Source organism: Nyctibius grandis, chromosome 5 (genome assembly GCF_013368605.1).
Source record: "Nyctibius grandis isolate bNycGra1 chromosome 5, bNycGra1.pri, whole genome shotgun sequence".
Lineage (NCBI taxonomy): Eukaryota > Metazoa > Chordata > Aves > Nyctibiiformes > Nyctibiidae > Nyctibius > Nyctibius grandis.
This window is the reverse complement of record NC_090662.1, coordinates 42724914-42737560: the sequence shown is the minus strand read 5'-3', so window position 1 is coordinate 42737560 and position 12647 is coordinate 42724914. Positions and strand designations below refer to the sequence as shown.

The following is a 12647-nucleotide window of genomic DNA, read 5'->3' as shown; positions in this document are numbered from 1 at the left end:
ATTTTAAATGTATGTAAGGATTGTTAAAAAAAAAAAACACAACTATTTCTAAACATTTGAAAATTCCTCTTTAAAAATATTTTCTGTATATTGCCAATGTAATGGTTCTTCCAAGTGGGATTTTCATCTGACAGAAACTCATATTTCAGAAAGGATTGGGGTGGGGAGAGGGAACATGCTTCGTTTTTTGGAGGGGTGTTTGTTTGTTGGTTGGCTTTTTTTTTGAGTCTCATGACCTTTCACTCAGGTTTATTTAAAATTACAGAATGTCAGACACCAAAACAGCAAATTTCTCAAATTTTCCTCTCCTCAGTTAAACACTTTCCATCTAAAAGAAGAAAATTAAGGAATGTTCTTTAGAGCTCAGCCATCTTGTAAGAAATAACAATAATAAAAAAAGAAAGAAAAAAAACCCTGTAAAATCACTCCCATGTCTCATCACCACAACTTTGGAAACGAAGCTTTCTGCTCGACCCTGCGCACTCAGAGCCATGGTTAAGTAAGAGAAGGTCGAGCTTAACCACACTCAGCCACCTCATCACAGACTGACAAAGTTACTGCAGACGGCCCATAAAAAAACCACTAGATTTTATTTCCCCCGTACTCTTAGAGGCGCGCACACACACAGACAGAGCTGCTAAGTCAGGAACTGGAAACTGAAGAAACGGCAAGCACACAGCTGGTCACAGAACCTTAATTCATTAGAAAATTTAATTGCGCAGCAAGGTCATACAACATCACTAGAGCATTCACCACGTGCAGTGCATATTTATACACCTGACTCTTATTTAGGACACCTCTGTTAAGTTCCTAATCTGGCTACAAAACACTGTTACAGCAGAGTGTGGGCTAACCAAGCCCTGTTTTAACCTAACAGGTTAGTGTTCAAACCAGCAAAACGGCACATACTGGTCAGCGCTGCGCAACTTGTCCAGTTTCTTGTACCATACAGGTAGACTGGAGAGAGCGCAACTAATAGGATTGTAATCAACCCTGAGCTACCGCCCTACATAACATACCTTCAAATGGATCTTTAACATCTTGAAAGGTAAGGAAGCTAAGTTACAGTTAGCTTATGAAATGCTCTGAGCCCTAAGATTTACTGTCTTCACTACTGACAGCATTAGCTACACTTAAACAACAAAAAAGCACAGGACAATTTTAATTTTTTTTTTTTTCAGATAGTCATTTTGCACTACCATAGGCTCATGTTTGAAATGGAGATTTCAAAACATTTATTCTGGTTGGCTGCAAGGAGAGTTACTTTCAGCTTGAAATCCTCTTACCCCTACTGACACAATGCTACCCTGATATTCCTCAGGGTGTGGCTTATTTAAATTTCACCTTTACTGACAAAGATTTCTAGGCAGTATTTAATAACATGGGTGCTCCTATACTAGTAACAACTTAACCCTATGATTTCAAAGTCATAGGAGTTTTGAGTAAAAATAAAGTCAACACTTGGGATGCATTTAATACAGCTATAATCACAGAATTGCCCCAAAACATTCAGCTAAACAAAAGCCTATTCCACTACTCCTACAAGAGGGTTTCAGATATTTAGACTACTGATGTCTCAAAACAAATTTATAGTCTGTTACACACATGTGAAGGCATGTAAAGGTACTGCACATCTTCTCCAGATGAAACTGCTATTTTATGATATTTAGAAAAATGTGCAAATGTAAGGTTTCAAACTGCCCGAATTCATTCAGCTGACTTTCACACTGGTGGTGAAGCCTTCATTACACTATAAGCATATCCCACTGTGCTAATCCCCTTACAATGCAATTATCACCTACCAGATGGGATGGAGCATTTAACAGGCTAAGGGGATTATCTTGTCCTTTGCTCTGCTGAGTAAAGTGCAGAGAGATGAGCAGTTGCCTTTAACCACTGTAAAAAGGATAATGAAATGCTTTGGTGAAGCTATCCTGAGCAACGAGAAGCTGAGCATCTCAACCAACTACTGCTCTTGAGAAGGTAAAATGCAGCTCCTCACAAGTCCCAAAGAATTTTTTGGTGCTCTTTTAACAATACCTGGTATAAGAGAAGAATTTTTTTTTGCCACATAACCTTCTCTTGTGATACATCATCAAAACAACAAAATTTAACTGTGATAGAAAGCAAGTCACTGAAGCATACACCCTACTGTACTAATATAATACCTAACCCTGAGCTACGGTACATGAACTATATAAGCAGAAAAAATGATTCTGTCTTTGACCCTGTAGCTTTTGATCTTATTTCCGCAAAGTTTTACACATGGCCGGCTACACATGCACTGTAAAGATTTCTGAGTCAGTGGAGTAAGGTCAGCGCTTTCAGTCTCAAAATATATGTTTAAAGCTGCTGCAAGAAAGCTAGTGTGTCCAAATATGAAGTCTATATACTGAGAGATATTTTAAACAATCTTCACTAAATTTAAATTGTCTAAAAGATTCTTTTCTGTATTGATAATTGTATAAGACAGTGGCCCAAAAACTAATCAAGACTACACCCTGAAGACTTATGAAGTGCACCAATATTAATATGGAGTGTTACCAGAGCACGGTTATGAAAAAAGAAATGAAGAAAACTTTTAATAATTAGATAGATCAAATATTGATATTTTTATCGGCAACCCATATTTCTACCTGATACGTAACAGGACCGTGCTGATGAACTCCAGAGCACAGAGCAGTGCAGGCTGCAGCTGCAGGGGAAGAGGGGAAGGCTGAAGGAGCCCTCCCTGCAACCCAGCTGCATCGCTGCGCCCGACTGCTCTGAAGACCTTCAAAAACCTTTTGCAGAGACTGACACTTCTTCACAGCAGCATTTTTGTAAGCCATTCTGCGTCCTTCAATGCCGCCAAACGAAGCAGTTGCAGTGCTCAAGCTGTCCACGCTTCCACCAAGGGAAGCAGTACAGGCGGTGGAGGGCATTCTGGCAGCCGCCTGCACCCCTAACAGGATTTCACTTCACTAGAAAGAACTGCCACTTGTTCTCAGCGTAAACCACAACACAGATCACAACAGAGAAACGTGGCATTGCAATTCATGCTGCTATCCAACCCTGTTACAAAACTAACAGCACGATAAAACATGGCAGCTGCTAAAGACCAGTAACTGAAAGGGCAGGAACTGGGATTAGAGACTGAAGCTGCAGCTCCTGCAGACAGGCTGCTTACTCCTTGCTTGCTCTTAGGCTAACACCAGTAGCCAATTTATCTACTTCCCAGTAGTCGCCAGTGACACTAAACAGCTGGCAAACTTCCGAATCAGAGCACATATCCCTGTGCAAACTTTTATAATATTACAGCTGGTTTATGCAACGACAGTGTCAGATGGTTGCCAAATTAGCAGTAGGCATCTTCCTATCCATATTAACTTATTCCAGTGTTCACAAACATATTCATTAGTCAGTCATGCTACAAGCATATGCATAGATATTGAAAAAAACACTGTTCCAGTACTATTTGTAAGAAGGTGCTAGAATAAATGGGCCTGTGCCAAATGCAGGCAGATCTGCAGATGGAACTTTGTTGCTTATTTCTTAGGACAAGAAGCCACCAGGAAACCTCATACACAAAGACTGCAGCTCCTTTTTTACAGACTGATAGATCAGTGTCCAATCAGCTACAAAAGCAAATACAGCAAAGTTCATGCAGCCCTTATAAATACATTTTTAATGCTTGGAAAGTAACAGTGACCTGAGGTTTTGCACCTTCACAGGGTCTACACTGATGAGGTGAACAGTAGAAATCAGCTCTTGTATTAAGTCCCTCATTCATACATATATACCTGTACACACACACACACATTTATGCCAACACAATATCACAGAAGTGGTACTCCAGTTGCATGACAATTTTATGAAGTAAAGAATTCCTGACTACTCAGCCTAATTTCATACAGATCCCTCTCCTAATCCTGTAACTACTCTTCCTGTTCTACTGTGGAAACTCAGTCCTCTGTTGCACAAGACATCGGCAGTGTAATCACTCATTAAAAAATGTAAAAATGGTGTACTTCTGTCAATTCATCCTTTAGCATAATATTGCAAAAGTACTTACAATTCCCACTGGTAGAGCCAGGTACAAATATTATTAGAAAATATTCGTGGTAACAGAGGAAAGAAATGGAAGGAGCTACATGTTAGGATGGAGTTCAGAGAACTAATCAGCTGTGCTGCCACAAACCATGCCCAATTCTGATCAGATGAACACAAGCACTTCTTTCAAAGCACAAGCATATCATGTTTAAAAGTCAGATTTGCCCACAACTTCAAGTTAACGTTAACCAAGCAAAATGCAGTCAGAAACCTGACAAGACCTTTATATTCTTCTGTGGAACATCTCCTAACAACCACCACTATGGGGGAACTAAAAGCACTGTACAAATATTAAGAACTTGAAGCATCTAATAAGCAGTTTGCTACAGTCATTGACCTTTATCCTTCAGCTGAATACACAACACACAACAACCAACAATAATTATTTAAAAAAAAAACTCAAAAAAAACATCAAACCAGATTTAAAGAAAAATCCTTTTCATTGCAAGAAACACTGCAGTATAGCATACTTCAGCAGACAAAAACTTGTTTGACAGCAATAACTGAAAAACACGTTATTGACACAGAATTTGTAACGAAAACCTATTAAAATCTTTGTCATCTTAAGTTGCAAAAGATCTTCTCTATAATCACTTATAAAGTGATGCTATGATTGTATATTAGTTTAACAGCCCGAAGCTAATTATCGTATTAAAATATGAAAACTAATTATGTTTCTGCTTTGCAAAATTACTATAGGTAGTGCTCAAGGAGAGCTCACTCATGACATTAACATAGCCAGCTCTAAACTAAGAGGGTACTATAAAATCTCCCTAGAAAATGAATATTTTTAATTTTTCATAGAGCAGAAAAATTGATTGTTGCATTACAACTGATTAAACTCACCATCTTTATGAGAGCTGAAAACTATATACAGTAATACAAGCTAAAAAAAAGAAACCACTTTAGGAATTTTAGCAATATCTTCTCTTTCCTGTTCCTCCCATGACTATGGTATTTGAGAACATGCACACTATCATTATGTAAGAGCAATTAGAAGTTGTAATCTCAGTCTGATGTTACAGAGCTTCCACCCATCTACACTCTAAGGCTTCTAATGTTGCTGTTTAGGTCTTACTAAGCAAAGTTAATAATTTACTCTATTTTTCTCTTCTGTTACAAATCAATGTTTTCACATAAGGTAACATATTTCCATATCCAAAGTATCTACAAAAGTGACCCTTAATGAGCCTTTCAGTGAGAAAAAAGTGTCTATCAAAAGTCACATGCTGGCAACCACAAAATTAGCCTCCAATTTAGGACAAAATACAGAATTTGGAATTCCATCAGTTGGTAAAAGCATAAATTAAATTTATAGTAGAAACTGCTACTGTTTATGATCCTATTTCTCAGTGTCAAAGATAATTCCTATTTGGCCCAAAGTGGGACTGATATACAATAGAATATATACTACCAATTTGCCAGATGCAAAAGAGCTCTCAAATCCCAACCCTTTAGTGATAAGTTATAGCTATTAAAAAACACCACAAAATGTACACTGGTACAAACAGATACATTTTATTTTCAGGACGAAAGACAAAACAAAACTAGAAGCTGAGATCCTTTTGCTCCCTCATTTCATTTCACAATCACAGTCGCTCAATTTTGCCAAGGTAACTGATAACCTCTAACAGTATACTATATGCTTATGTTACAGTAGCCCTTCAAACAACAACTTTGTAGTATCAACAGTACATAATCATGGAAAATAGAACATTTCACTATGTTTCTTTTTTTGTTAAAAAGTCTTTTTCCTTGACGAGCTTAATAGTGGCACAGATTTGTACTCGCTGTAAGAATACAACAGTAAAATAGGTGTTTTGTTCATGTTTAACAACTGGCTTTATATTCTTTTAGCTTATGTAAGTATTTTCAAGTTTAAATCTCAGAAATACGGAAGACTGAAATGAAGACCACCACAATAAATGAGACAAATCTGCCAAAAACCTTGAAGGTTGGATAACCTTTAGAATAATCTCATAGTACTTCTGTCGTATGGCTCATAAACTGATTATTTTCCAAATTCACAGAGCACTGTAAAAAATAACAACCATAAAGCAACTATTTGATTTACAGACTTACTTAGGTCAAGTCTCAAAGTAGTTCAAGATATAACTGGTCTCCTTAAAACATTGCATGGTCTTTCCTTTCAAAAAAGAAATAATATGACAAATGAGATGCACAGCAACTTCTGTGCAGGAACTCCAGACAAAGATTTTGAGCATGAAGGAAATAAAGAACATATAGTAATGATTTTAGACTATCCTCCACTCACATGCTCAAGAACAGCCATCTACAAGGTAAAATTTTTCAAGTGTTCTATGAAGTATAATAATGCTTTCAAAAGCTACACTAAAACTGTGAATCTCTACTGCATGCGAACTATGTCAGGTAAGTGCAGTCCCTAACATCAAACAAGCCAGAGAAATTCTCCTGACCAAGATCTACATCCTAACTGCTTTAAACCTTTAACCATCCTTAACTATTACGAAATGAACATTTTAAAACACTCTTGAAATAAAACAGCACAGGAGGAACAAGAAAAACTACCCTACATTAAAATAAAAATAAGCCAACATTGAAATTACTAAAGCTAAACTTGAAAATTTAGTTTACAAGAAGCTCCATTTGGTTTCATAACATGGTTGACACCATGCCCATCCTGAGGCAGACTCCCTCAGGTTCTACTCCTACTAATCACAGGCACAAGTTTTGGAATATGTGAGAAACCAACACTGGTTGGGGATATGACTTTGCACTAAACTGCGTGGATGCCTTTTATGAGTCTGATCAATGAGATGTACTCAGGAAATAATCTTTGGACATGCCATGCAACAGAATCCAAACACACACAAGAAAGACATTTCAAAGACGAGAAAGGCAGCAAGGGATCTGCAAAAGTGACCAGAAGAGCAAACGAACTAGCACTCCACCTAGAGCAGCTGTGGGGAGAAACTAAGAAGATGCCAGATGCATTCCACCTTATTTAGCGATGTGACCCGAGGAGAAGCAGGAGCGTGCCCTTTGTAGACACAGCAATGACGTCACAAGTCCTGACTAACCACACACATATGCATACCCACACAAGTACTGTAAAACATGCAGCTGGATTATCTGTCAAAGACATGGTTTAAGGATTTTGTTGATCGAGAACAACTATTACTTGCCTGATAATATTATAAATAATATTATTTACTCAATAATAAGAAAAAAACACAAACCCAATATAACACCTTTAAGAACCTACCCAAAATGGGAGTATATCTACCCAGTTTTTCTCTTCCTGATGCTTCCAGTCATGTGTAGTATTTACAGTCCATTCAAGACTAAGAGTGGTTCTAGATTTAACTTAACATAGTATTTCTGACTTACTATTGTAAAATGTGATACGTTTGGCTGTGCAATGCTCTTCAACTCTTAAGATTTCACCATGAGAGATGACTGCATTTTAGAAAGAAGTGACAATTGTGCCAGTAACTTTAGCGAGCAATATGTTGGCTCATACTTTTAAATTCAATACTATTTTAAGTATGCATGCAGTGAACAACAGCAAAAATCTTGAAAATAAATGAGGTATTGGCATACTCCTTTTACCTACTTAAGACACTCCTCAGCCATAATATTTTTTTTCCTAAAAAAAAAAAAACAAAACCTAGTTCAATTTGTAAACAAAAAGTAACTTTTAAAGTATGTTCTCAGTTGATGATCCATCAAGTCAATTATCTGCTAAATATACATTATCTGTGTATCACATTTATTTACTGATTGTCTTTTGGGAATACCATCAAAGAAGAAATCAGTTACACTAAGAAGACAGACGACCAAAATTAAGTTCAGAAACCAAACAAGCTTCTAAAGTACCTATATTGTCATGGGAAACCAAAATAAAACCCAACAAACAAGCAAAGAAGTACATAACAGATGGGCAAACCTGCCTTTCTAGTAACTACTACAGTTAACCTGTCTATGAAAACTGGTATTTGGTTAATATAGAAATGGGTCAGTCTTAGAAAGGAGAAATTCAGCTGTCAAGTTTGTAAGTAAATAAGCAAAAAAAAAACCAAAATTCCATTCTGGAAAGGTAATGAAATGTGCTTCAAATGTTCTCATAATAAACTTATTACTACTGTGCTACTTCTCCTGGCTGCTCAAAAGTTTATTCTGTGAGTTTCTCTCAACCAATATTTTGTACCTCAATCATAAGAAAAATTGCCATTGGAAGATACCAGAATGACAACTTCCTACCTTCTTTTGTTTGACAACCTTTGACTCATCCCATCAGGTAATTAAGAAACATACTGGTTGAAAACTACTTGCAGTTTTTAACTAAAAAGTGACTTTGCAATTGAACAACATTGCAGCTTGCCATATGGACTGCATTAGTGCTTTTGAGTATTTTGCTGTATTTCAGAAATTACTCTTTCATAACAAATTAGAGTAAGATATCCTCTAATTCTGCAAGTTAATCTATTTGAATTTTATCTCCAGTTTCATGCCTGGGCTTGCCTTTTTTGTTGCTATGTGATGTGGTTTTTTTACAAAATAAATAAAAAGGCACTTTACCCAGTTAGAAATTCTAAATCTAATCAGATACACTCTAGCAAGTTCCTTAAGAGCATACACAATGGTAAAGCCCAGTTTTAAAAGATGAGGAAATCAGCTACTGAACTAAGTTCTTCAGCAATAACAAAATCCTACTGTTCCCTCCAGTCCCCAGAGAAAGAAGTTGGAATTCAGCATTTTTTTAAACATTGTGCAATACTCAGAGCAAACTGATACAAATTCTATTTCTGTGTTCAGCAGAATTCTGCTGCAGTAAATTGTACGTATGGCCACACTCACAAGATGTATGTGCAGTCTGAAAGCTGGATCATGTAACTGGAGAAATGAACCCATAAAATAAAATCATACTAAGCACATGCAAATTGTTCTTCTCAAAGACTTAGAACTGTGGCAGATTCTACACGTTTCTCATGGAGGCAAAAAAGGAAATAGTAACAAAAAAGCCACTAGTGACAAAAAAGCCAACAGTTAAAGAAATTTGCACTGCCTACTCTAAAAACTCATTTCTGTGTGAAATAAGTCATAGACCTTGTTACAACTGAAGTGATTTCACCTCAAAACTCAAGGAGGGGTGCAAACCAATGACGCAAAGCAGATACAGGGAATGAGAAGTTTCAGCCTGAAAAAACTGTTGCTATTTGTATAAGCAATAGAAAAGAGGGGATTTCAACAGGGAAATGCCAGTCTGCTGCCAGAGTACTGGTACTATCGACTCTCTCTACTGTACTCCCCCTCTGCTAGAATGCACCAGAACAGGACAGTTGTTTTACTAGTGTATGTTCCATGACATCTGTATGGGAATACTGCAGAGAAAAGATCCTCAAGGGACATAAATGCACTCCTATAAAGAGAATTAAGGAGGTTTAAGTGATAATCAGACAGGCAGCTAAACCAGGTTTGGAATTCTAGCATCTTGTTTCATAGAATCCCCAGACAGGAAAAATATGTTTAAAAATGCAAAGACATTAAATATGATTTTTGATGAAAAGCTCAGAACAGCTTAATAAGGGGGAAAAAAAAAAGAAAAAAAAAAAACTTTCAACAGGTTTTCATTCTTCATTGGTATTCAATAGTCATCAAATATTCACAAAACATTTTTTAATAGCAGTAGAGCAGGAAGTTAACTAAGTAAGATTAAGTAGGTCAGACTTCAGCTTCACAATCAAGAGACCTGCTGTGCTATAATATTTCTTCTCTACCAAGTGTTACAGCTTCAATATCAACATGACATACTTTGCCACCTCTGATGCTTGGTATCACTCCTAGCCACACAACATCTTTTTCCACAAACAATGGACAACTCAGATGATGCACACATGGACCAACAGAGCTTAACCTGGAAAACAAACCAGGTGCTACTCTAGTCCAGGTCACCCAATTGCTCTCACTAAGGTCCCACTTGTGAAGCAGAGATAATTGCTCCCACTACTACAGAAAGCATATAAAGGTTTTATTAATAAGAAACATCTCCGAAACCTTTTATCTTGTTGAGTCACCTAAGAAGTTATAAAACCAGGAGAAAACCCCTGCCAGAGTAACACACAAACCTTATTTTACACTGAAATAAAGTGGTAACCATTCTTCTGAATTATGCCCATTGTAACTAGTATGTTAATAGGTGATACTTCTCTTAAGAAAGAGTCCTTACCTGTTCTGCAAGCCAACTCCCTGCTACCACTTACTGAAAACAAGAAAAGTAATTTGCTCATGTGGAGGACAGATATGTATTTGATTGCCAACACCACTGCAAACAAAGGTCTAATTTTTGGTACTTCACAACAGACAACCACGTGTTACTATACAAATTCATCTGCAAGCTTCATTACTCTCCCTCTTTTTAAAACATCTACCCATTTAGTTACATGCCAGTCTAGTTTGACATTGTACTTAAAAAAAAAAGTATATACTTAAGGCTTCTAGAAGTTAAGACATAATGAAAATAAAATAGCCTTAAATCAATGCGGCACACTAAAACAATAGCTTGTGTACTGACAGCCAAACATCTTACTCATTTTATACAATTTAAAGCCTTTTAATTCACATGTAAACTGCATCCCCCTGCTTCAAAACCTTCGCTGAATTTCTTGCATTTCCCAAATCAGAAACTTATAAGGAAAGCTAGTGGTGAGGAAAGAGAAAACAACACTCCCAAAGGCCTTAGGGAGGCAAAATTGAAGACAGCCAGCAGCAACAATGCTGGCAGGGCAAGGGGTGGTAGCATGGGGATGGGAGTGGATGAGTTGGAAACATGAAGGCCAGCTGGGCCTCACGGGCGAGGCAAGATGGCTCCTGATATTGCAGCTGAGACACGACTCTCGAGTAGCATTAGGAGGATGGCATCGATATGCTTGTCAGTGAGCAAGTAAGAAGACCATGTGCACGCTCTGTCACTGGGAGGGTGTTTTTTCCCATTCTCTTAATCTTGATGTGGTCCCTTATATCACATCTCAGCCAAGCTGATATTGTTTCATCTGCTAAATGTCCTGCAGCTTCCTCTGTAGAGTCATTACCTTACATACTCTTCAAGCAATATTTCTTAACAGTTCCTACACACCCGATTCAGTTGAAGCCAAAAATGCCCATTGATAAGCTTTCTAGATCTGTACTTCTGTAAAATATTAAGCCCTATTAAATGATGTGTGTTGCAATAACTATTATGTAGTCTGTACCTGTTTACTGGACACTATCTGTTGTTAGTTCATTTACCATTTAAAATCTTTTGCACTATATATCAGACAAGGAGATAAAGCCTATAAACCAAGAGGAAAAAACAAATTTTGAAGTAATTCAAATTTGGTTCATGATCTCAGGTTTTAGATGTTTTCATCATATCAAATCTCTTCTACTGTGGGAGAAGAATAAAAGATCAAAAATTAAAGAGTAGGACTCTTTGACTTTTTATTCGCTTTCAACTGATACTCTCGGCCAGGAGGCCGGATTTCTGCATCTGTGCTTCAGCTACAAGAAAGGTAACCATTGATCAATCTGGGACGTTTCCACATTGATTCTGAACAGACTCCTCTTTTCAGGAATATTGCAGTTATCTTTTTTTTTTTTTTTTTTTTTGCATAACAACCAATTCCACTAACTTTTCAAGATCGCAGCACTGCCTCCCTATTCCTTCCTGGATACAGCCAAAACTTTCATGTTTGGTTAATCTAAAACATTGTATTTTAAATAAGCCCTGGTTTCCCAAGCACTTCCTGCAGTTAAACACTATACAGTCAGATGTAGATCATGATTAATGGAGTAGCAACAGGAATTATTTTTTTTTTTCTTTCATTAGTCAGATGGAGTTTGTTGACATTAAGTAAATCAGTACTAGACCTATTTCTACTCTTCTAGCTTTTGTCACAAAAAAAAAAAAGGTATGTTGCTGGGGGTTTTTTTGTTTAGGGATCACAAGATAAAGGACAGCTGAAAAAGAGCACATCTTATTTTTAAAGATTTATCTATCAGTACATTCACACATACAGTACTTAATGTAAGCTGCTGACCATTTGTTTCAAGCATCCTCAAGAAAGCGGTAATAACACTATTTTTACTTTACATTGAATTTTAAGAAATACAAGGTTCCTTTTGGTTTGGTGTTTTTGGGGTTTTTTTGGTGGTTTTTTTTTGTGTGTTTTTTTGTTGTTTGTTTTTTTTTTTTTCCCCAGAGGTACTCTAAAAATAGAAATAGCTGAGAATATTCTGGCCAAAAAATTCATTCTGCACACACAGCACATCAAACATCTTGTCTTACCTTAAAATAAAACTGGAAAATTCAAAACATTAAGTATGTTTGATATATTGAATCCTTGAAGAGAAAGAAATATTTACGAGCTACCAAAACTTCCTGGCAGCATACTTGCTTCTCAGTGACTCTCCTTCTCCAGACTAATGGTATGTTCTCCCAAGAGCACAGACAGGTTAAAGTTAAATTCATCTATGGCTTTTTAGCATGTCTTCCTAAAACATACTTATGAGAGTCTGTGACTCTTCAGGGTAAA

General features: G+C 36.9%; 1 protein-coding gene across 3 annotated transcripts in view; it reads right to left on the bottom strand.

Moving 5' to 3' along the window:
* CNOT2 (CCR4-NOT transcription complex subunit 2) overlaps positions 1-12647 on the bottom strand; it is a 106132-nt gene that overhangs the window by 46508 nt on the left and 46977 nt on the right. The window lies entirely within an intron of this gene.